The sequence below is a fragment of the Microcaecilia unicolor genome, chromosome 5 (assembly GCF_901765095.1).
Source record: "Microcaecilia unicolor chromosome 5, aMicUni1.1, whole genome shotgun sequence".
Taxonomy (NCBI): Eukaryota; Metazoa; Chordata; class Amphibia; order Gymnophiona; family Siphonopidae; genus Microcaecilia; species Microcaecilia unicolor.
The window spans coordinates 128,885,835-128,912,968 of NC_044035.1; the positions used below are offsets into that span (position 1 = coordinate 128,885,835).

Here is a 27,134-nt window from a genome sequence, read left to right on the forward strand (position 1 = left end):
TCTACTAGTCTTCCCTTCGCTCAATATCCCGCCTTCTTCTGACGTCATTTCCTTGACGTCAGAAGAAGGCAGGACATTGAGCGAAGGGAAGACTAGTAGAGACGTCGGGAGCGCCGCCTCCTTCACTGACACTGCGCCTTCGCTGCCCTGCCAGCCGGACGGAGGTAAATTTAAGAGAGATTTTGTTGAGGGGAGAAGAGGGCGGGCAGTTGGGACATGGGAGCGGGAGGGCAGGAGAGAGAGGACAGCGATCATCTTCACGGGGGGAGGGGGCGCGCGCTCCAACCGCTTGTCTGCGGGGGGGGGGTGCGGCACCCGATCCCCTGCGGGGGGGCACCACCCGATCCCTTGCAGGGGGGCGCCACAGACCCTTGGCACAGCCCTGCTATTTGGTACAGTCTTATCCACTACTAAACATTTCTCTTTTCCATAATTCAGAGCTATGTACAGATTTACACCTCCTCCAGTCCATCACCAATCACTTTGGGCTTTATAATCTAAGACTGCTCCTGATGTCTTTGCTCACCATCCCTGCACCTAGATTTATGTGCACTGGGCCATACTCTATAACCATGCATGTAACTTTGGGAATGTCCATGAAATGACCATTTCCTCATCTATAACCAGGTCCTTTTTTAACTGCATGCATTAGAATTTAGGAGCAGTTCATTACAGATTACGCTTAGCGAGTTGTACACGTGCATTTTAAATATTGCTAATTAGTGCTCATTATAGATAGTTAGGTGCTGTTATCAACACTGATTAGCTTGTTAAGCCAATTACGTTATGTGCATTTTATGGAATATGTTTAGATTTCAGAGCGGAATGCTAGGCACGCTATATAGAATCTGGAAGATAGTGTATGCTGACAGGCAAATTACTGCAAAAAGCTTTAATGTGTTATGTGGTAAGTCTTATTCCTGTGTTAAGGATGCTTTAGCATTTGGTGTGACCATTTTTTGCAGTTTTTTTGTTTTGATATGTCATGTTTCTTCTCCCCACATTCCTTTTAGAAAATTGGTTCAACTCTACACATTTTGGTATGGAATGCTTTTCAGTTTATGATGATTTTCAATTTTTGACGCTTAATGATAAACTGTCAGCTTCCTTTACTTGCATAGTTATCCTTGGAAGTTTTTGCCTCTTTGAAAATTTTGCCAATTAGATCTGATAAAATCTGGTTTCCTTTTTCTTCAGATCTGAAATTATATAGGTGACACTTAGGGAGGGTGAAGAGGTACTGGCGAAAGATAAGACTGACTCTAACCAGCCTATTGTAAAAAAACTGCAACACAAATACAATATGGCCTTTAAACACGGGTAGGGATAGGGGCAGTGGCTGGGCATGATATGGGCAGGCCAAAGGAGTGGTCAGCTAGCATGCAGGTTAGTACTGCATGATAGCTGTCACACTGCCAATAGTCAGCTGCAGTTATTGCTGTCTTAAGAGAATCAGCCTTCTATATGGGCAAATTGTCACTCTACGTATTATACTAAGTTAGATTGCAGCTAAAATATGCTAATTATGAGTTATAAGGTTGATGATTAAATCCATATAAATAATCTTTTCAAATGGATGATTTTTCAATATCTTATTTTATACAAACACAGGGGTAAGGGCATGCATTCATTAGTGTGCATTCAGGTCGTTAGTGTATCTTTACATTTTTGGAGTGCATGCCTAATTGAGTCAACACAAACTATTTGATTTAATGTGCCTTAGTTTATTGGTTGGAACCCATTGAGTCAATTTAGTGTGCACTAAACATTCTCTAATTAAAAAAAAAAAAGAATATATATATATATATATATATATATATATATATATATATATAGTTAAGAAATATTTTATTGAAATTTTGGGGATGTCGGGTGACTCACTGCCACCAATAACTCGAGCTCAGTATCTACTGATCCCAAAAAAATCTGTTGGTGAGAATTCTCAAATCAAGTTGGAGATGGTATGAACCTAACATTCTTTTTGTAATCTTCACTGGAAGTGATTTCACAGAGAACTACTATGGTGGCATCCTTTGCTTTGGAGATGGATCGCAATGCTGTATTGAGACGTTCATTTAGACATTTGGACACACAGTTCCTGGGATTTAAAGTTAGAATGTTTCCTGATCTCTCTAGAGAAACACAGAAAAGGCGTAAGCCCTTTTTGGCCTTCCGACCAAGGATTTTGGCCTTGGGTGCCAATTTTGTACTTAAGTTTCCTTGTTTATGTCTTGTATTATTTCAACGTAAAAAGTTTCAATTTTTTGATCATAAGCAACTGGAGGAATTTCTTTTGGCTAAAGAAGAGATAAATATCACTGTATAAGTCCCATTTGCACACTGTAGTTATAGGCTGGGGAGTGCCTTATGGGTTGCAATAATCTAGGTTGTTAGTTTTTATTTTTAAATTTTTCTCTTTTTTTCCCCTGTCATTTTCCTGGTTTTGGATCCTAATTAGCTGATATTTTGGATGAAGAACGTACATCTTTTTCTTGCTGTAGTCAATTTATTTGACACATATTAATATTGTATGTGATTTTAGTTATCAATTTCTGTATTATTTCTCATTTTTTCTGAGATGTATTCAATACTAGGGAAAGGGAATTGGGACTTGATATACCACCTTTCTGAGGTATTTGCAACTACATTCAAAGCGGTTTACATATATTCGGGTACTTATTTTGTACCAGGGGCAATGGAGGGTTAAGTGACTTGCCCAGAGTCACAAGGAGCTGCAGTGCAAATCAAACTCAGTTCCCCAGGATCAAAGTCCACTGCACTAACCACTAGGCTACTCCTCCACTACTAAATAAATAAATACCAAAAGAAAAAAAAAATTAAAAATATATCTATATGAAATTATCCAAGAAAAACACCCCAAAATTGGGACATTCAAAAATATTCAGTTTGTTTTCCTGTCTGTGCACATCCCAACACAAGGAATGTGCAAAAGCAGGACAATACAAAGGCCTTGTTGTCGTTGACATGAGTCATAAATAAGAACAAAATACATCTGCATGGTGTCACCACACTGCACATATGTATTTTGTCCTTATTTCTGACTCATGTCTATGCATCTGCCTGCATTATGGTGAGCAAACAATGCTGCAACAGAGAGAGGAATATTTGATGAGAAAATCAGGCCTTAATCATTTTGCAAACTGCAGAACATTAGGATATTCTAAAGTACAGGAGCTGCAACATAGACACTTCTGTGGTTTTCTTAACCTTCTTGATTATGAGCATCACCAACAAAGCTCCCTGATTTGTTCACAGAAGGTTGGTCATATATCTTTATTATACTATGTAAGTAGCTTGGTCCATCGCTTTGCACAACCCAGAACACCAAAGTCAGGATCTTAAATTGGATCTGATCAGAAATTGGAAACTAGTATAACTGGCACAGTAAAAGAGCAGTTGAAACCCACTTAGGCTGTGTCAACACCCACAAGGCTGTTACATTCTGAATCACCAAGCATCTGTGAATCAACACTAGAGGAAGACATAAAGGCCAAGGCAGTAGTCCAAGTGACTCAGGGCCAAAGCAATGCATGGAACACTATATTAAATGAATTGAAAAATATGAATGGGTAAAACTTCCTAATCATTCTCTATTAAGATAAAATAGTGTGAACCCCACAGATAAATGGTTATTCAAACAAAGCAAAAGAGCGCACGATCCCTCTGCCTTTGCTACTGTAAGCAATCCTAAGTCAGGTATGAAAGATACTAGGAAAGGCACACTGCTAGTACCAGCAACCAAAACCTCTGCTTTTGAGTGTTTAAGAACTATCACCCTCATTCTAAAACTTCAGCGCCTAGAGGGCCCTGTTACTAAGACAAGCTGAAAAATGGCCTACACTGGTGTAGGTGCATGTATTGGATGCGTGCAGGTCCGTTTTCAGCGGGCCTGCAAAAAGGCCTTTTTTTGTGGCCGAAAATGAACGTGCTGCAAAATTAAAATGAGCAGGCATCCATTTTGGGCCTGAGACCTTACCACCACCCATTGACTTAGCGGTAAGGTCTCACTCGTTAACCGGGCGGTAATTGTCAGCATGTACACTGCAGATTACCGCTCGGTTAGCGCCATACGGTAGAAGATAGAACATATTTTCTGCTGTGCATTTAGTACGCACGTCAAAAATAGAATTACTGCATGGGGCACATGGAAGCCAGGCAGTAGTTCTAATTTGATGCATGTTGGATACGCGTAGGCGCCTATGCACCTTAGTAAAAGGGCCATTAAATGTGGTAAGTGCCATTTGCATATTACAATTATACAATTCTAGTACTTACACAGGTAAGTGTACACTGACATGTATAAGTGCTATATGAGGTATCAGAGCCAGTTTATAAAACATTGACGTTTCTATTTCTTCTTTACCTTTCTACCTTTTTGTACTTTGATTATAAACTGCTTTGATGTGTTATACAGAAGGTGGTATATCAAGCCTAATAAACAATAAACCATAAACAGATGTACCCAATTTGCTTTGCGTGTAAATGGAAGAGGCATACACATGGCAGAACATGGGTGAGGCTCCCGCTTATGCATGTAACTTACAGAATGCTCTAAGCTGTGTGCTAAAATGCTACATTTAGGCACACACATTAATATAGACTAAGTAGGCGTGCATAATTGTAGGTGTGTCAATTCCAATTTACGCTAGTATTCTAAAATAGATTCTTGGTGCTCAGATGCTGTTATAGTATTTGAGCTCAGTGCACATCATCTAGGCACCTAATTTTCTCACCCACTTATAGAATTATGCCTAATCAAGGCAATTCTATAATCTGGTGCCTAAAGGTATCTGCCATTTATAAGTGTCAAAGACACCAATAATTGCCAGTTAGACCTCTATATGCACTAGGCACTATTTTACAAGGCAGCACCTACCTGCCATTGGACTTTACTGCAAGGAGAAGTATACACTTGGGTGAAGCATGGGTAGACCATGGGCATACCAACCACTTACACATGTAGTTTATAGAATACTATAAATTATGTGTATTACTTGGTGCACTTAAGACATGCCAACTTACTCTTATCCATTACCCCAGTACACTCTTTTCAATATCTCGGCATTAATATAAACTCATAACTTGCATTCGATACAGATTTCCCAAGTTGTGAAGAAAGATTTCTTCTGGTTATGTCATTTGCACTCTATTAGACACTTTTTGGATTTTGCTTCTTTATATACTCTAAGTCATGCCTTTATTGTGTCCTGTTTAGATTATTGCTTTACTGTCTATGCTGGCCTTCCACAATCCCAGCATCATTGTCTTCAAACTTTACAAAACTCAGCGAACCGTATGTTGGTTTAAAGCTAACCGCGTTGACTCCATCACTCCTTTATCACTCCTTTACTGGCCAAGCTGCACTGCATTCATATACAATTTAAAGTTTTTCTTCTTGACAGTAAGACACTACATCTTGGCAGTCCATCTTATCTCACATCTTTAATCAAACTGTATAACCCTTCCCCCCCCCCCCCCCCAAACACACACACTCCAATCTCTAACTGATTGGTATTGCCCTCTCCTAAGCAGGTTCACAATTAGTCTATTTCTTCTTTTTTGCACCTCATCTCTGGAATAGTTTCCTGCCGACATCGGATCAGAGCCTTCTTTACCTAAATTTAAGGCAAAGCTGAAGTCCTCTATTTTTCCAGGTGGCTTTTGGATCTGTTTCTAGTTAGGTATTGGATCGATGAGTATGCTCTGAGACACTGTACCCTATACTTTTACCCGCCCTTCCATATTCCCCTTCCTCCCTTCCCCTCTTCTATGATTTTAGTATGTATGGTTGTCTCTTTCTTGTTTTAATGAAGCTCTTTTTCTAAAATTTTAATGTTTAATGTTGTATTATATTGTTCATCACTTTGACCTTCTTTTAGATAAGGTAGTATATCAAATCTTCAATAAACATAAACATACTCTTGCCATTGACCTGATGTAAGAGGGTACACCTAAACATGGTCTTACCAATGTCAACATGCACTAGTATTCTGTAATTGCCCCAAATGTGTTTTGTAAGAGCCAATCTGAAATTGCTCCTGGGGTCTGATTAAGATGGAGAGTAGTTACTGATTTATCACTGTCCATAGCTACAGTTATCTGTACATTATCAACATAAATATAGCTTTACAAACTCAAAGAGCAGTTCAGTTCTAAGATCAGAGAAAGACATTAAGCAGTTGATAAAAAGTATGCTTGAGAGACTTGGAGGGGAATTATCGAACGTGAACGCCCATCTCCATGGGCGTCTATGTCCGAGAACGGGTACGTAAAGGGGCGGGACAGACCGTATTTTCGAAAAAAATGGGCGCCCATCTTTTTTTTCGATAATACGGTTTGTGCCGGGCAAATGCATCGGATTTGAGCTGGGTGGTTTTATTTTTCAGCGATAATGGAAACCGAAGGCGCCCAGCTCAAAAACGAACAAATCCAAGGCATTTGGTCATGGGAGGGGCCAGGATTCATAGTGCACTGGTCCCCCTCACATGCCAGGACACCAACCGGGCACCCTAGGGGGCATTGTAACAATATAAAAAAAAGTAAAATACTTCCCAAGTCCATAGCTCCCTTACCTTTGGGTGCTGAATCCCTCAAATCCCCCCAAAACCCAGTGCCCACAACTCTACACCATTACCATAGCCCTTATGGCTGAAGGGGGTACCTAGATGTGGGTACAGTGGGTTTTGGGGGTGGTTTGGAGGGTTCCCATTTACCATCACAAGTGTAACAGGTGGGGGGGATGGGCCTGGCTCCACCTGGCTGACGTCCACTGTGCCCACTAACAACTGCTCCAGGGACCTGCATACTGCTGTTATGGAGCTGGGTATGGCATTTGAGGCTGGCATACAGGCTGGAAAAAAGTTGTTAAAGTTGTTTTATTTTGATGGGAGGGGGTTAGTGACCACTGGGGGAGTCAGGGGTGGTAATCCCCGATTCCCTCCGGTGGTCAACTGGGCAGTTAGGGCACTTTTTTGGGACTTGTTCATGAAAACAAAGGGTCCAAAAAAGTGACCTAAATTCTTGCTAAAAGCGCCTTTTTTCGATTATCAGCCAAGGGCACCCATCTCTCCTTGGCTGATAAGCACGCCCCAGTCCCGCCTTCACCACGCCTCTGACACACCCCCGTCAACTTTGCCCATTTCCGCAGCAGATTGCAGTTGAAGACGCCCAAAATCAGCTTTCGATTATACCAATTTGGGCACCTTTGCGAGATGGGCACCCATTTCACGATTTGGGTCGAAATAAGGCCATTTGTATGCTAATTAAAAAGGGGTTGAAACAGTATTCTGAGCCACAACTGAGGCAGAGCACTCATTTATTTACAAGAATCCATATACCCTCTCCTTGACATACAAATATCAATTAAGATGACATACAAATATCAATTAAGATAGTATACAGTAGCATACTATAATTTATACAAGGTAAAACCTAAAATCAAGGAACTAAGAAAGCTTCAGTGCTTTCCTGAATTGCAAAAATAAGAGGCGCAGATCTGCCCTGCAAACACTATATAAAAATAAAAAGCAGGGCGTGTCAAGATGACTGTGTGACCGAGCAAGTGAATCCACAGAGCTCTGAGGTTGGGCTTTTTTCTTTTTTCCTTTGAATATTTTTTCTTTGAAATGCCTCATACTAAAAGAAAAAGCTCAGTGAGGTTTATTCCTCCACGTACCTCATCGTCGTCCCCGACCAAACAGAGCCTGGATCGATTCCTTGCCAGGACTTCTCTGAATGAAAAGAGGAGGGAAAGTCCAATAGCAGAGGCTTCTGGAGAAGTGGAGTCTCTGCAGGGAAGTGAGACATCTCTTTCTCCACCCTTACTATCCAACATTCCCCTTTGCCCAGCTCTGGTGGCATAGCAGACAGAAAGCCTTCAGACCTCTGAAGTGGGGATAAAAGGCATTCCTGGTGGGGGGCCTTGGACACAGGAAAAGAGCTTGAAAGACAAGGCTCAAATTACATCTGAGTGAGCAGCAAAGGAGATTGATCTAGGAAAAATTTGGACTAGCTCAATCAGATGGATTCCACACTACAAAAGTCCTCCGGGGAGGTAAATTCTTTATATTTAAAATTTGAAGAAATAATCAACAATGTAAAGTCATTGAAAGTGGAGTTAATTACAAAAGATACTCAAATGAAAAAAGAATTAGACCATCTTCAAGAATTTAAAGCTGCAGTGGCAAAAGATAATTTGTCCATTAATAAGAGGATTGAACAGAGAACTTTAATAGGCGGTTAAATCTTCGCTTACTGAACTTCCCCAAAATACCTGGGTCTCTGCCAAGAGATTTATTTAAATGATTCTTAATGGAAAACTTAAAAATGCCTCAAGAAGCAATTCCCCCGATAACAAAGATATTCTATATATTGAAAAGACCAGGTGTAAAGGAGAGTGAAGTCCAGAGTGAAATACAAACAAATATTGATGTGAATAATATATCGCTATCTTGGAGCAATCATTGGAAATAGTATCTGAACGAGCTACACTAGTTGTTACCTTTGTCTTCCAACAAGATCTAGATGCAGTTTTGAGACTATATTTTAAACTGCCTAAGACCCCTTTTTGTGGGGGGAAAATTTGGATCTATCTGGATGTAACTCGACAGAATCAAGATCGGAGAAAAGATTTCCTGAAAATGAAATCAGAAGTTTTGAACAGTTAAAGAGTTTTCTAGATTCTCAACAACTTTAATAATGTTGGACTATAAAAGATTAGAAGTCATCACATGTAACCTTTAATTTAATTTAAATATTCCACTGATAATCTTCTATAAATCTGTACGCGCTCCCCATTTATAGTGGTCTAAGAAAGCGACAATTGAATAGTATGTTAAATGTGGGGAAGCAAAATTGTTTCTTTTCTTTTATTAGTGTATCTTTATATTCTTTTGATTTGCTGTATTGCCATAACAAGTATATGCTTGTTAAAAGTGTGAAAAGTTTAATTAAAAAAAATACAAAGCAGATCAAGAAGATAAAAAAGAGAAGTGGTTTATTAGAACGGTTACCTGATATGAGCACGTTTCGCCCTCAGGCTGAGTCAGGGGTAAAAACTAAAAACAAAAACATACATAAATTATCTCTACAAACACAATCCTCAAAATACAATAATTAAAAATGCATAACAGAAAAAACTTAAAATCCTTTAAAAACCTTAATCAGTACTCACATACAGAAGACAGGTATTCAATGTTACAACATGGATGTGGGGAAAATAAAACATAAATCGTTATGATCAGTGCATATATCAGTGTTTCATGCATTTTATTACTAGTAACAGACAGCCACTGAGTTGCGACTTCAGTGCACAGTGTTGCAGGAGAGATAGACTTCTAATTGCTATGCTATAAACACCTACCTAAAAGGGGTTAAAAGAAAATATACCCCTAAAAGTTAATTTGTTACACAACCTAAAAGCAGAATCAGAACACATCATGAAAAAAAGTTTGGTCAAAACTCTATTATCATGTATTTCAAATCATTCAATTTAATAGTAAAAGAAGCCCCGTATTGACTTACATAACACACTTCTCTCGCTAGCCTCAGCTGTTCCTCATCTGTGAATGGCAGCAATAATAAGCACCAATTGTCAATAAATAGAATTTACGCATATAACTTACTAAGCGTATTCTATAACACACTGTGCCCAACTTCTAATGTGTACAGACAAAAAGGGGTATGGTTATGGGTGGGGAAATAGACATTTTGTGGGTGTTCAAAAATGTACACACCTAGTTATAGAATATGTCCCTTTACACCTAAATCTAATCACCTGGATTTACGCCATGCTTTCGTTGTTGTAAATGGATGCATGTAATTTTAGGTGCTGGGATATCAACTAAGCAGATTCTATATACCATACCTAAATCTAGGCACTGGCTATAGAATACTCTTAGGTGAAAATGTTTTCCGCGCAGGTTTTTTAGGCGCCATATATAGATTCTCCACTTAAGTGTATTCTTGAATGTGATATGCGTAAATTCCAAGTTGCATAGTTGAAAAGGGGGCATGGAATGGGCTGGTCTCGGCATTTCTAAAACTTGTGCGTTGTTATAGAATGCACCTGCTTTGCACCTAATATAGGCATCGGGATTTACATCAAGTAAAACATGGCCTAAATGGACGCAACCAAATATACCATGCAGAAATTTAAGCCTATTCTGTAAAATGTAGGCATACTTTAGAGAATACGCCTAGGCATATTTTTTTCTTTGTGGATTTTTCAGGCGCCATACATAGAATCTAGCCCTACCTGTTTCCTATAGACCTACATTATAAATAAAGACTTTTATAGTTTCCTCACAGAAAATTCCCAGAATTTCACTCAAACCACTTTTAAGAGTATATTAGACCAGAATTATTCATACAGTACAGTATTTTCTCCACATTTTAAAAATACTATAAATTATGTTCACATATTTTTTGCATAAAATTACTCAGAAAACATCTCAAACCTCCTGATGTCCATATCAAAAATTAAAATAAACCCCCCTCCCAACAAACAGGTCTTTTAACAAGTCTCTTTGACCTCAACTTCTAGCCCACACACATAAAACTTTTGGAATATAAAATTCAGTACATCAGATCCAAAAACATCTCAGCCCATATCTTCAGGATCTCCTGACTTCCCAGGGACCAAAAATATTCCTGTAGCCTGACCCTGGGGACATCAAAAAAGGCCTATAACAATTAAAATAAAAAGGAAACTCAGGGGATTGCATGGGTGTTACCTAGGTCCCAGGACATCCCAGGACATGTGTGAAAAGCTGCACAGGCTCAGTTCCCTGCCTCTTCTTCAGCAGACTGATGCCCTGAAGACTCACTAGGTCTCCGGAGGAACCAGGCCATTCCTGATTTGCCTCTGCCAGGCCTGGAAAGCCCAATCGTCTCCTTACAGCATTCAAACCCGCAGACAGCTCTGGGACCCTGGCTCAAGTGAATTTTAAAATTATAACCCTTCAGGTTACATTCAGTGTCATTTTTTTCCTGTGCTCTCTGCCTTTCAGCAGTGCTGGAGGAAACTATTCTCAAATGCAGCTGTTTCCTAGTCACATTAATTATCAGTTTAGAGAGCTATTGGAGCTCTAATGTAAACAAAAGAAACATAGGTGATAAAATATTTTGCTGCTCTCCTCAAATAGTGCGAAAATTCATCTTGAACACAGAACCAGACAGAATCAATAGATAATTGATCTTTGTGTATTTGACACCTTTATAATTGCTTTATATTACTTCCCCTCAAATCATTTTCAGGGTGCTTATCTGCTAATTTCTCACTTTCTTGCTGTGATAGGGATCTGATAATACTGTCAATTTTATTTCAATATTTGGCAAACTGGTGTTTCTTACCTGTGCCGCACCAAATTTGTATTGAATTCAGCCGAGGCTCTTGCTGTAGAAGTTATTATGGTGTTCTTGCAATGATCTTTATTAACATGAACACTGTCATGAAATCCGCTGAAAGGGAGCATGTAAACACAAGAAAAGAATCGCAGTGCTGGAAGATTCATTTAATAATTCTAGGCAAAGAGAAGTTAATAAATCAGCCAACTCATCACAAGATCATAAAGGATTGGGGGGGGGGGGGGGGGGTTGTCCCAAGAACTATGACTAGTATATCAGCTTTTATGCTGATCATATATTGACCATGCTGACATCAAAGAAAACATGGCAGGTAAAATATGTAAATAAATATTTGCCAGCTATCATAACTGCAGTGACGGTATTAACCAAAAAGGAATAAGCCGTGGAAGGTTTTCAAGCTGCATTTTTCATCTTATCACTTAGAGAACGTCTTATGATTCTTTCTTTTAAATATCAAGTTCTTTGTCTTGCTACACAAAACCCCAGGATGCTCTAGTTCATGTATAACTATTTGTAAAGAATTTCTCAGTATGTACTAGGCAGTAGACAAAACAGTTGATTCAAGGGATTCACATCCACTGACAAGTGCCATTGTAGAGAAATTTTGTTACAACAGCCACTAGAAATGCTGACTGCAGTGCTTCTGAACATTTTTAGCACTACTTGTTCCTCTCACCAAAATAGAGAACTTTGAGATAGAGCTTTCTTGATTCAATGGTATTCAATGGATCTTTCAAATGATTAGGAGAATTCTCATTGCTAAAGCATTTAATTCAAATCAATCATGGAAGACTGATAACTAGACTGACTGATATTCTCTATAACCATTTGCTTTCAACATGCAAGAATATTTAAGCAAATTATTGGATGTTTACCCTTTTCAACAGTCATGACCCTTGAGAAATTAATTAGCCATCCTTGAATTTACAAAAGAAGTAATTAGTTTTTCCTAGAAATAGAGAGCAACTACCTATAACTCCAGTGAGGATGGATCAGTTTATGCTAAGGATGGATGCATCAGGCATTTATGATCAGTGATTCAGCACATGCTTAAATAATCACTTCCAGTTTGTGATCAAATAAAAAATAATATTAGAAATAATTCTAAAAAGAGAACTAAAATGTGTACTTGTGATAAGGGAGGGGGATAGAGATAACAATGGGGTTTGTATTTTGGGTGATAGAAGGAGAAAGAGAAGAATCAGGCAGATGGTTTACAGAGTAGGAAGGGATCACTATTATAAAATAAAGTAGTGATTATCGAAAATTTCAGCAGCATAGCTTTCTTTTAACCTAAGTTATAAAGTACCGCCATAATATAGAGTTAATCTTTAAGTTGTGATTCAAATCCCTGTAAATTTTAGGATGAATAAAACTAATTATGCAGATAATCAAAAAAGGTTGATGTTCAAAAGCATTTTATCAGGTAAAATAATTTGTTACCAGCAGAAATAGGTATTTATGTATTTGTCTGCCTGAATAAAGTTATACTGGGGCTGGGTTGAGGAAAAGCTTTCATCTATATGCATACTTATTAAAAATTCAGCCATATTCAAGGAAATAAATTCAAGAAATATGTGCCAGCCAAACAGCAGATGTAAATGTATACATAAATCCCATTAATGAATTTTCAAAGCAGGAACATGTACATAATTGCATTTGGAAAATTCTCCAAAGTCTACAAAGAGAAAAATATGTATAGTTTTTAGAAACACCCACAATCCAAACCATTTCATGCCCATGGTCATGCTTCTTTTGCAATTATGCACCTTAGAATTTATGTGCATTACTTTACAGAATATGCTGAGACAATTGTGCGTGTAAATTCTAATTAATGCCAATTAGTGTCATCCTATGGAAGTCTCTAACGTTAGCTCACACTAAAAATGCTAGCACACCTTAGTAAACAGGGCAGTTATTCTATAAAAAAAAGTTGTCTCCTACTTCCTTTATAGCATACTAGCATAACTGGCTATTTGCCTGTGTATACCTTTAGCCATGAACACTGACACCAGCCATAGAACTGGCATAAGCGCTTGTGCCTAAACACCAGAGATATGCCCATAAGTGATAGTAGTCGATAAGTTATGAGCATAAGTGTGATTCTCAATCAGGCTTCTCCTGTGTATATCCATCTGGCAAATATGCATATATTTACAGACTAATTCCAAATCTAAAATGGAGACACACTTGTGTTCAAAAAATATTACAAAGCGTAAAAGACCCAAGAACTAAGGGGGTCTTTTACAAAGGCATGCTAGCACGTGCTAAAAATTCATGTGCGCTAAATGCTAAAATGCCCATAGGAATATAATGGGCATCTTACTGTTTAGCACATGCTAATTTATAGCACGCACTAAATACACTAGTGTGCCTTTGTAAAAGAGTCCCTAAGTATGAAACAATAAAGTATACTCAGTGGTGTAGCAAGGAGGGCTGCCACCCGGGGTGGTTCACCGTTGCACCCCCCCCCCCCGGGTGCAGCACGATGACACCCCCCTCAGCGCATCAACACCCCCCCCCCCCGATTCAGTGCCTACCCTCCTCAGCTCCCTCCAACCAGCTGAGCACCCTACCTCTAAAGAAATTTAGGAAGCCGTGGAGAGGTGAGGCGCAGCGCCTCGCGCCTGCAAGTAAAAGAAGCGAGGATTGTCATCGGGCCTTCCTTCACGCTGTCTGTCCCACCCTTGCGGAAATAGGAAGTTGCATCAGCGGAGGGCGGGACAGACAGCGTGAGGGAAGGCCCGATGACGATCCATGCTTCTTTTACTTGCAGGCGCGAAGGACGGGACAGACAGCGTGAGGGAAGGCCCGATGACGATCCTCACTTCTTTTACTTGCAGGCGTGAGGCGCTGCGCCTTGCCTCTCCACGGCTTCCGAAATTTCTTTAAAGGTAGGGTGCTCAGCTGGTTGGAGGGAGCTGAGGAGGGTAGGCACTGGGTTGGGGGAGTGTCATCGTGTTGCACCAGGGGGGGAGCTGGCAGGGAGCACCCCCCGAGCTGACACCCAGAGCAGACCGCCCCTCCCGCTCCCCCTTGCTACACCACTGAGTATACTGTGTACTTTACAGACATATGACAAAAAAGACCTCAAATACCCGGACACTGAAACAATACTGCATCTTTACTGAGGTTCTCAATTTTATAATTGGTCAAAAAAAAAACTTGTTCCAGTGGAAATCCATCGAGGTTGAGAAATCCATCAAGGTTGATATAGTAACAGCAGAAAACAAATGGGAAATCGACCATGGACTCCAGAAATGAGAGGGACAAACTTGATGCTTTGAGGAAGATTTATTGATAAAAAGACTTGACACAGCACCATGTTTCAGCCTATGGCCTGCCTCAGGAGTCTGTTGATGACAACTAGATGACACAGAGGGGCATAATCGAACGTGAACGCCCATCTCCATGGGTGTCTATGTCCGAGAACGGGTACGTGAAGGGGCGGGACAGACCATATTTTCGAAAAAAATGGGCACCCATCTTTTTTTTCCATAATACGGTTTGTGCCAGGCAAATGCATTGGATGTGGGCGAATTTGAGCTGGGCGGTTTCATTTTTCAGCGATAATGGAAACCGAAGGCGCCCAGCTCAAAAATGAACAAATCCAAGGCATTGGGTCGTGGGAGGGGCCAGGATTCGTAGTGCACTGGTCCCCTCACATGCCAGGACACCAACCGGGCACCCTAGGGGGCACTTGTAACAATTTAAAATAAAAAGTAAAATACCTCCCAAGTCCATAGCTTCCTTCCTTTGGGTGCTCAGCCCCTCAAATCCCCCCCAAACCCACTGCCCACAACTCTACATCATTACCATAGCCCTTAGGCTGAAGGGGGGCACCTAGATGTGGGTACAGTGGGTTTTGGGGCCGGTTTGGAGGGCTCCCATTTACCACCACAAGTGTAACAGGTAGGGGGGGATGGGCCTTGGTCCACCTGGCTGAAGTCCACTGCACCCACTAACAACTGCTCCAGGGACCTGCATACTGCTGTGATGGAGCTGGGTATGACATTTGAGGCTGGCATACAGGCTGGCAAAAAACGTTTTTAAAGTTCTTTTTTTTTGGTGGGAGGGGGTTAGTGACCACTGGGGGAGTCAGGGGAGGTCATCCCTGATTCCCTCTGGTGGTCATCTGGGCAGTTGGGGCACTTTTTGGGGACTTGTTCGTGAGAAAAAAGGGTCCAGAAAAAGTGACCCAACTTCTCGCTAAAAACGCTTTTCTTTTTTCCATTATTGGCCGAGAGTGCCCATCTCTGCTCGGCCGATAAACACGCCCCAGTCCCGCCTTCACCACACCTCCAACACGCCCCCATCAACTTTGTTCGTTCCCACGACAGATTGCAGTTGAAGGCGCCCAAAATCGGCTTTCGATTATACCGATTTTGGCGCCCACCGGAGAAAGGCACCCATCTCACGATTTGCGTCAAAATATGGGTGCCCATCACTTTCGAAAATAAGGATGAAAATTTCCATATGGTTCATCAGCCTTGCAATCAGAGGATGCACTGATCTTGTACTTTTTATCTACAGTTTTTCTTAGTGTTTTTTATGTTGAAAAGATACTACATTGGAGATTTTAGCAGACTATCGGGCTTATTTTCAAAAGAGAAGGGTGCCCATCTTTTGACACAAATCAGAAGATAGGCGTCTTTCTCCCAGGGTCGCCCAAATCGGCATAATCGAAAGCCGATTTTGGGCGTCCCCAACTGCTTTCCGCCACGGGGACGAGCAAAGTTCACGGGGGCGTGTCAGAGGCATAGCAAAGGCGGGACTTGGGCATGCCTAACACTTGGGCGTCCTCGACCGATAATGGAAAAAAGAAGGGCGTCCCTGACGAACACTTGGACGACTTTACCTGGTCCTTTTTTTTCTTATGACCAAGCCACAAAAATGTGCCCTAAATGACCAGATGACCTCCCCTTACTCCCCCAGTGGTCACTATCCTCCTCCCACCCTCAAAAAGTTTTTTAAAAATATTTTTTATAGCCTGTATGCCAGCCTCAAATATACCCAACTCCATGATAGCAGTATGCAGGTCCCTGGAGCAGTTTTAGTGGGTGCAGTACACTTCAGGCAGGCGGACCCAGCCCCCCCCTCCCCACCTGTTGCACTTGTGGTGGTAAATGTGAGCCCTTCAAAACCCACCAGAAACCCACTGTACCTATATCTAGGTGCCCCCCTTCACCCATAAGGGCTATGGTAGTGGTGTACAGTTGTGGGGAGTGGGGTTTAGGGGGTTTGAGGGGCTCAGCACACAAGGTAAGGGAGCTACAGTATGCAACTGGGATCAATTTATGAAGTTCACTGCAGTGCCCCCTAGGGTGCCCAGTTGGTGTCCTGCCCGGTCATTTGTTAAAAAAAACCCCTACATATTACCAGCTGCAGTAAAAGGGGGCCTCTGCGCACATCAAAAACACGAGCCAACGCCAGCACAGTTCCCCTTTTCCTTCTGCTTGGTAAAGGGGGCCCTTAATCACCTCACTTGTTGCTTCAAATTCCAGATCATTTATAAATATGTTAAATATAGGGGTGGGCAATGATTGAAAATGTTAATCACAATTAATCGCACAGTTGGTTGTGCAATTAAGAAGGCATCATTTTGGCAGTAAAAAATAAAGACCCCCTTTTATTAAGACATGCTAACAGCTGTGGTTTTTTGTAATGTCACCAAAGCTTGTTCACTTTGAATGAGCTGTGTCGGAATTGTAGTGCAGCATGATCAAAGAGAGGGACAGTTTCAAACAAAATTAATACTAAATTGAAAAAAAAGCAGCAAAAAGTCATTTTTTCAGATGCTATTGTAACCCATTCCAGTTTGTTCAGTTTTAAGTTTTTTTTTCTTTTCTTTTTATTCATTGTTTGAGCCTCCCCAGCCTTCACCCAATTTCTCATCTCCCCTCCCCTGGCATTTACCTCTAAAGCAGGCATGATTGGCTTTCTTGGGGGCCATCTATGGGCTGGGTAGTTTGTATGGCACAATCCTTAGCTCCCAGCTCTCTCTGTTGTGGACCCCAGACCCACCAGATCGGAGGTGGGCTTCCTGGCCATGTTGCTGCCTCCTCCCTGCTGCAGCGAGTCCTCGGTCCTGGGCTCTGCTGCTGCATCCCACACATATCCTCCACCCAAGTAATGCTCAGCAGACTGAGCATGAAGTCCAACGAGATGCTGATCACCACCAGCCCCACCAGGTGCACAAGGGACAGCAGTATGGAGGGGCGCATGGGCTGCCGTGGGTCTCTGCTCAGCTCAGCATTCCCCCCATGTTTCCCTTTACAGCTGAGCTCCAGACTTTTTCTCCTTCCTTGCTGCCTCAAAGTCTTTGTCATCCTCTGCACAGCCAGCCGGGCCAGGCTCTGCAGATACTTGGGCTGCACTGTGCAGGAAGTTAGGGAAGTCTCGCAATTTCAAATTCTAGGAGACTTCCCCAACTTCCTGCACAGCGTGACTCAAGTATCTGCAGAGCCCAGCCTTGCAGGTGAAGGCAAAGACTTTGAGGCGGCGAGGAAGGTGAAAAATCCAGAGCTCAGCTGCAAAGTTAAATGCTGAGCAGAGCCCTGAACCCTGCTTTAAAAGTAAACAGGTGGGAGAGGAGTGTTTGCATTTTAAAAATCAGGCAACATTAAAATGAACTAGGTGCATTAAAAAAAAAAACACGCTAATCGTGTTATTAACGCCTTTTGCCCAGCCCTAGTTAATTAGCACCAGTTCAAGTACAGATCCCTGCAGCTCTCCACTGTTCACCCTCCTCCATTGGCAAAAATGGCCATTTAATCCTACCCTCTGTTTTCTGTTGTAGCAGTTTAGCCAACTCAAGGGGGACGTTATCAGCATAAGCTACCATTAATGTGTTATTTTACTGTTAATGAGGGTTAATAGTAACTAGGGGCCAATATTTAGGCACAACAATAAGCATTTTTCTGACTGCCACTGGCGTTAAACCCAGAACTTTAATGTCAGGCCATGAACAGGCTCCAGCATTGAATTTCTGAGCATAAGGAGCCAAGTAAAACTTAGCCAGTTAAATGTGATATTCAGTACTTAACCGTCTATGAAGAACTGCTTAAAGATATGACTAAGTTTTATGCAGTTCAGTTTCTCTGGTTATCTTAACCTGCTAAGTGTTGACTCTGGCCCTGGAATGCCCCTAAAATTGAGCACTAGCCAGGGATTGTCAATGGCACTATCTGGTTAAGTGCCACAAAAATGCCGGGCTAGTCCAAGACCTTCTCCTGGCTAAGTCATTTTGAAAATAAGGCCCTAGGTCTCTCATTACATAAAATAGGACCTGTGCTAGAATAGCATGCATTAGTTGTAAAATATTACAGCTTCTACCAGCATTCTCCAGATTCTCAAGTTTGGCTCACAAAAACAAATTATCTTTCACCAAAGCAGAATCCAAAGACTGAACACTCTCTACATCTTAGGAACATCATGTTATAAAACAGCCACATAGATAACCATGCAGAACAGAAAAGTAGCTTAATGGTCAAAGGATCCAGGTTCTAATTCCAATTCAGCTCTTCCTGAATTTTTTTTCTTTAGATTCTAAGTCATCCAGGGACAGAAAATCACCTACTATACCTGACTGTACACTGATTTAATAGCCTTCAGGACTGCAGATTTCTTAAACATTCTGTTCTATTAGATATTTTTCTTTCCCTGGAAGGCTCACAATTAAAAAAAAAATCACTAAGAGCTGAAGGTAGATTTTAGTCTGAGTCCATTTGATTCTCAGACTGCTGCACAAACCATTAGGGTACTCCTCAACTCTGTGTGGGAAAAGATTTTAGTGTTATGGATAGCCAAAGTTCCTGAAGCTGTCATAGAGCCCCCCCCCCCCCCTCCCCACCTTCTAGGTTCACATTCAGGAAAAGGAGAGGGAAATCAACCAGTGGGGAATTAAAGAGGTGACTTTCCTTAATCTCTTTAGTGGACAGCTTCCTAATCAAAGCGCATTTCTGTAACCTGGATGTGCTAAGTACCAGGTCTAAATAAGGATGTCCATCTTTTTTGACACTAACATCCCTTTGCCTTCTGAAATTGGAGTTGGACATCCATATTTTGGCCCCTCCTTAGTCTTGCCCAAACATGTCCATACCACTCCTACTTGCCATATGGACATTTGGCAATTTTAGATGTCCATATCCAGGCTTTATAAAATCTGTAATTGGACAGTCATATAATATGGATGACTGAATGCCTGTTTGCAGATGGCCAAAATACAAATAGAGCTGCTAAAATAAGGGCCTTACGTTAGTTGTCTTTGTAGCTTTCATTCTTTTGATAGAAAAGATTGCAAAATAAATAAATAAATACAAATTTCTTTTCTTTCCTTTTTTTTTTTTTTACTTACTACTATTTAACATTTCTGTATATTTTATTTATAACATAGCTAAATATGCTCTGTGCAAGATTGCACTTTGGTAGGAATATTTTAAACTCATATGCACATGTATAAGAAAATGATTTCTCAGCAGGTAGCATCTAGCATATCTAAATCTTTCCTGACATTTTCACATAGAAAATATAAACATTAACTTGATTATAAATTGCAATTTTATTTTAATTCTATCAGGTTACTTCGTTGCACAATTATACATGAATAGGAAAGTTGTTGTTTTTTTTACCTGAGCAATATTTTGAATGTTAATTTGTTTACTAATCACTGAGCAACATTATTTAAATTTCTATAATTGTTGGAATCAAGCATGGTACATATTTATTGAATTACTATAGCAGCATCTCATCAAGAAAATAGTACCCAGTCTCATATAACATTTTCAAAGTTGAATGATGATGAATTAAAAAACAAATTTGAAATGTTCTTAAACTCACAGCAGTAATTTTAATTGAAAGTGTATGAGTTCATATTTTTATCTCTCCCCGTCACCTCCACCGTTTATATATCTGTATCCATCTGCTAGAAATGATGTCTCTGAGGATCAGGGATGGTATGCTGCTAAGGATATGCAGGGAACTGACATAGGAATAGGTATAACCCCAGTAGTGTTGAAAGGGTTTTATAGTCATTTGCAGCAGCAAAATTGGGGAAACTGCTTGGAGTCCTACAGAACAGGTATCTGGTAAAAGGGAAAAATAGGTGAAGTTCCTAGGGTACAAGAAGAGTGTCCTCTAAGTGGGACAGTTCAAAAGGGATCTCTCAATGATACTGGATAAAGGTTCTAGTGAGTTGAGGGAAGATAGGTCTAAGAGGGCAAAGGCCAAACATTATGCCACTAGTGATAAGCAAGGAGATGACATCACTGAAGAAAAAGAGACACATAGGCCCTTCTCATGGCCATGCTCTCTTCTGAGTTGTATGCTATGGGATTTGGTCACCTTGTGTTACTGAATAACACAGCCAGATGTACATGCAAATCCTAATTGGTGCCAATTAACATTAAGGGCTTCTTAGCCAGGTCATCTTGATATCGTGCCCAACTATAGTGCCCAAATCTGAGCACTATATATAGAATCTTAGGGATAGAGGGGCGGAGCATGAACTGCTGAAAGATGGCTGCTTAGAATCAGAGCTCCTCCAATATGCAAACATTGAACACTAATAACAACTTTCATCTTCTCAACAAATCATATTAAATCATCTCTTCTAAAAATCTTAATGTCCAACCTCAGAGGCGGTAAATCTGAAGCTTCCTACATATCTGGCTCGAGTAACAAAAGGATAAAACAAGACTGGCTGACTCCTCCAAGATGACTCCAGCATGGGAAAACCATGAGGTTCTCAATCCAAAAATGGCAGAACTAATGCAATAACAAAATATATGATCCAAGATAACGTGTTCAGTCTAGCTGCACTAAAACTGGAAATAAACAAAATTAACCGCAAGCTTAAATCAAGTGCGGATCTCACCATAGGTCTTGAAATCAGAATATCAAATGTAAAAAATGAAATGAAGCATTACAAAACAGACCACAGACTTTTGGAAATACTGAAAGCAGAGTGGAAGATTCTAATAACAGACTTCGCTAAAGAAACTGCAAATAAAAGAAAACAATTACTGGTGCTCCTTAGACCACAGTTAAAACAACTAGGGATGCGGTTTGGACTCCTTTACCCCACTACCTTGAAATTACGCTGCACAACCATACTCATAATTTTGATGACCATGCTAAAGTTCTAAGATTCATCGAGGACACAAACAATAACCAGAATAGATGAAACTGATCATTGTAATTTATTGCCTGTGTTACAGCATTGTTTCGCCTCTGGAGACTGAAAAGTATCAGACTTTTGAAACATACTGGGCAGAAAAGCTCTCTCAATATCGTAGATCTATATTCTGATTTGTTGAATTCTTAAAGCATATAATTTTCATGATTACTTTACTGAATGTTTAAGTCTATGAGTGTTCAACTTATAATATTGTCCTAAACATGGTATATATGCAAATAGAGTGAGGTCCGTGCCTGGGCACTACCTGCTTGCTTCCTGAGCCACCATGGAGTTATTGTTGTTTAAGAGAGTGCAAGATGAATGTAAAATAAGAAACAGATTGAACCATAATGTACTACTGACAAGGGTATATTCTTTTCATACTATATTGGTACTAAGCCTGGTATATGATAAGTAGTAGTAATATTAAATCTATTGCTCTCATTCGTTAGCCCCATATTTATTTATACAATACTTCATTTTTATGCCTTCCTTCCTTCTCCTCCCATAGCTTATGGGTCTTATATTCACCCTATGTGCCCCCTCTCTTCTTCTTTTTCCCCCCATATCCTCATTTATCTTTATTCACATATTACTCTGAGTCACTAGCCTCGTTTTTCATATAATACTGTATTTATTTATTTATGTATTTATTTATTTATTGCATTTGTATCCCACATTTTCCCACCTTTTTGCGGGTTCAGTGTGGCTTACAATATGAGATGAATGATGGAAATACAGTTGTTACAAATTGGTTATGGATTACATTGTGCAGAGTTATGCGAGACAATCGAAGTGTCGTTAAGGAAAGTAACAATGGAACACAAACATTGAAACGATGGAAGGAGACAATGGGAGCTTAAAGGGTGATCATAAGGCATAAAGACATATGGTATACATATTTCTGTGAGAAAAGGTATGAGTGATGTGAGATTACGGGGGATGAGAGTTCAGAAGTGGATGTATGATGCATTAATGAACAGTAAGTGTGAACTTTATGTGTTTTGGCTCTTTCCGTAAATTTTTCAAAAAGATGGGTCTTCAGTAATCTGCGGAAGGAAGCTTGCTCGTGGATCGTTCTTAAGTTGCGCGGAAGTGTATTCCAAAACTGCGTGCTCATGTGAAAAAAGGTTGACGCGTGTAGCGTCTTGTATTTCAAGCCCTTGCAATTGGGGAAGTGGAGGTTGAGGAAGGTTCGGGATGATCTTTTGGTGTTTCTGGGTGGTAAGTCTATTAACTCGGACATGTAGGCTGGGGCTTCGCCGTGAATGATTTTGTGGACTAATGTGCATACTTTAAAAGTGACGCGTTCTTTGAGTGGAAGCCAGTGCAGTTTCTCTCGTAGTGGTTTTGCACTTTCATATTTTGGCTTTCCAAAGATGAGTCTGGCTGTCGTGTTTTGGGCTGTTTGAAGTTTCCTCAGTGTTTGCTCTTTGCAACCTGCGTATAGTGAGTTGCAGTAATCCAGATGGCTGAGTACGAGGGATTGTACTAGGCTGCAAAAGACGGATCTTGGGAAGAATGGTCTTATCCTTTTCAGTTTCCACATGCAATAAAACATCTTTTTAGTTGTGTTGTTTGCGTGATTTGCGAGCGTTAGGTGGCGGTCGATAGTGACTCCAAGGATTTTTAGCGTTTCTGAGATTTGAAGGTTTAGGTTTGGTGTGTTTATAGCGGTAAATTCCTTTGTGTTGTATTGGGAGGTAAGTATCAGGCATTGAGTTTTATCTGCATTTAATTTCAGATGAAATGCATCTGCCCATGTGTTCATGATGTGTAGGCTTTGATTGATTTCGTTGAAGATTTCGTTAATGTCTTGTTTGAAAGGGATGTATGTTGTCACATCATCAGTGTATATATATGGGTTGAGGTTATGGTTTGATAGGAGTTTTGCCAGAGGGATCATCATTAGGTTGAAAATGGTTGGTGAGAGAGGTGATCCTTGTGGCACTCCACATTCAGGTGTCTATGCGTTAGACGTGGTCGAATTTGATGTGACTTGGTACGAACGTTGGGTTAGGAACCCCTTGAACCAATTCAGGACATTTCCTCCAATGCCAAAGTATTCGAGTATATGTAATAGGATTCCGTGGTCAACCATATCGAAGGCACTTGGCATGTCAAAATGTAGGAGGAGTATGTTGTTGCCAGTCGCAATTATTTGTTTAAATTTAGTCATAAGGGTGACTAATACTGTTTCTGTGCTATGATTCGACCGGAATCCTGATTGGGCATCATGCAGTATTGAGTGTTTGTTTAGATAGTTTGTGAGTTGTTTAGTTACCATTCATTCGGTTATTTTGGTTATTAGTGGTATGTATGCTACTGGCCTGTAGTTGGTTAATTCACTCGTGCTTTTCTTTGTATCTTTAGGAATTGGGGTGAGTAAGATTTTTCCTTTTTCTTTTGGGAAAAGTCCGTTTTGTAGCATGAAGTTCACATGGTTCATTTAAGTCTATTATGAATTGTTGAGGAGCAGATTTCATGAGGTTATTTGGGCATGTGTCTAGTTTGCAGTGGGATTTGGCATATCTTTTGAGAGTTTCAGAGATGAGGTCTTCTGATAGTATTTCGAATTCGGTTCATGTTCTGTCTGCTGGGTGTATTCCTTCTTCTGCATCTAGACAATCTAAAAGTGTGGCGTATTCAATAAGGTATTTTGAGTCGTAGTTGTATAATTTTCTCCTTGAAGTATTTCGCAAGGTTGTCCACATCTGGTATATCTTTGCCGTTGTTTGTAACTGGTGTGGTGTCTAACAGTTTGTTCACAAGGTTGAAAAGTTTATGTGTGACTTTGTAGTTTGATCCTATTATTGTTTTGTAATGTAGTCTTTTGGTCTGTTTATGGTGTATTTGTATTTTCTCCGAAGTAATTTCCAGGCGTTTAGTGTTTGTTCGTCTCTCTTTTTGTTCCATTCTCGTTCTAGTTTCCTGACTTGTGTTTTAAGTTTTTTCAGCTCTTCGGTGAACCATGGATTTGCTTTTTTCCTATGTGATGTTCTGGTTTGGATTGGGGCAATTTTGTCTAATGTTGTTGTTCATAGATCGTCCCATTCTTAGAGGAATTGGATGGTGTCAGCGTTTGTTGACCATTCGTTCTGGTAGATCTGTTGCCAGAATATTGTGGGGTCTATTTTTCCTCTCGTTGTGTATGTTGTTCGCTCCTGTTTATTGATTGTGTTTATGTGTGTTTTTCGCCAGCAGAGAGAGAGAGACATTTGCTTTATGGTGGTCTGACCATAATGTAGGTGTCCATCTTGTGTCAGTGAGTATGATAGTTGAGTCCAGTTCTTTTTCCAGCTGCATATATCCTTTAGTCCTGCAACATCACCACTCTAAGAGGTTAGCATGGGAAACTGTATCATGCCACCAAAACATTTTCAAAAAGAAAATGCATTAATAAACAGTTGCGCATCATGTTCATCACTAGAGGCTCTGTCATTACATATGACCTGATAGCTGAAAATTGCCCCACAATGAATTGTCCATAGTGTGTGAACATCTCAGATGTTAATATTTGTAACAGCAATATTCAAGATGAAATCAAACGTTTACTGTTCAGGAAGTTTATGTCAAACAAAAAGTCACTGGATGTCAGATGCATACAAATGATATTTTGAAGAAGGGTACATTGCTGGACAATATCAGTCAGGTGATTTTTATTTTCATACTAACCCATGGGATATCAAATGACTCTGAGATCCCATAACCTCTCATTCTACATAAGTAAATGTTTCCATCTCATAATTGAATGAGATGTTGATATCAGCTGGCCTAAAATAGAACACTAAGCACCAATAGTGAACAGTATTTTTTTAAAGCTGACTGCTGACGGTTTTATTAAACCCAGATATTCAGTGCGGTTCTACTCATGCGGCTAGCTATGTGACCACCAGTACATATAGAACACAGAAAGGCTCTTCCCTATTATGGAGTACGGGCCCAGAAATTTGAAATGTACAGATAGAACTTTAGATAGAATGCATGTCCTCCTGTACTGTGCAAAATACAAAGATGTAAGATTCACATTGTCAGAACTGAGATACTCTACACATTAAAGTGAAAATAAAATGCTTTCTTCTACCTTTGTCATCTGAACATAATTATTATGATCATGTTGGCCCTGGTCTCTCTCTTTTTCTTTTTATGGTACATTTTTACTCTTTTTGCAGGGTCTACTGTCAGTTTTCCATTTGTTCTTTCTTCTCCTGCACATCCTACATTGATCTTTCACTTTCCATATCATTTTGCTCCATATTTCTCCTTTCAGACTACTTCATCTCTACACATACTCCAAGTAATTCCACACCTATTCTCTCTCTATTCATGTCTTTTAACTATCTGTACTGCCCACTATTCATCCCCAGACACTATTAATCTCTCCCTCTTTGCCATCTCCCCACATCTTTGTCTTGCATTTTTCTCCACCCGTTTACATCTTTGATTTCATGCCTTCACATCCTCATCCAACTTCTTAAAATCTTACTCCCATTTTCCCTCCCCTTTCCTAATCTCTTTTTTTTTACCACAATCCGTCTTACCCTTCTGTTTTCATGTTCCCCTTCCTCTCTGTAGTGAATCCCTGCAACAACCACCAACTCCATGCTCTACTCCCACCAGTATTGTATAGTAACTCAGGGGGTCTTATACAAAGGTGCTCTCACATTTTTAGTGTGCGCTAAAAATAGCCGCACGCTAAAAGTTAGAAACACCCATAGAAAAAAGACCCCCTAAATAAATGTAACTAGTTTTGTTATCTTTTACTTGTAAAGAAGTACAGGAAAAATTTGTTACTTTTACTTTTACCAACGTAATAGTTTGAAATTTGTTTACTACTTTTACCTAGTTACTTCTGATGCTTACAGTTAAAAGTAAAAGTGGCAGAGAGATCTAAATGATGATTCCTCAGTAAACCAAATGAAACAACAAAACCTGGAACAGGATTTTGCAATTTCAAACTTCGTCACACAAACAGTGGATTATCTTATCTTAGATTTTTGTGTTCAGGGAATACATCCTATGAGAACAGTAGAGTTGCCTTTGCTTGTTGAACAGGTTACTAATCTCCAACCAAACAGAACAGTGATGAGTTCGGTCACTTTGAAGTGGAGATGAAGCTGAAGCTGGTTGCAATTCTTGGTGAACAGACATATGTCTCTATCACAACAGCCTGCTAAACATCCCATGGAAACTTTTATATTGACATGACAATCCACTGGATTGATAGTCAGCTTGTCTGACCTTAAGACAGAAGAGTTTTCATACATTTGACATTCTTGCATCAGTTCTTGAAGATATTCAAACAGAGTTTGCCATCAGATGAAAAATAGGACAACAGACAAGGATTTCAACTTTGTGAAAGCCTTCTCTGTTATTGAACACCATCATAATGATAACAAAGATGAAATACAAGTGATGAATTAGCACTACTACTAATGCAGATGAGAATGACAATGATGATGATGATAAAGCGTTCTGTGATATAAGGAAGTCAAGTGTTTCCGACAGAGATTCCTTTGATCAATAATTGCAGACCCAATTAAAAGGCATCAGTAATATTGTGGCCTGG

The 27,134-nt window shown here is 40.1% G+C and overlaps 1 protein-coding gene across 3 annotated transcripts in view; it reads left to right on the plus strand.

Moving 5' to 3' along the window:
* NRG3 (neuregulin 3) overlaps positions 1-27,134 on the plus strand; it is a 1,503,806-nt gene that overhangs the window by 411,305 nt on the left and 1,065,367 nt on the right. The window lies entirely within an intron of this gene.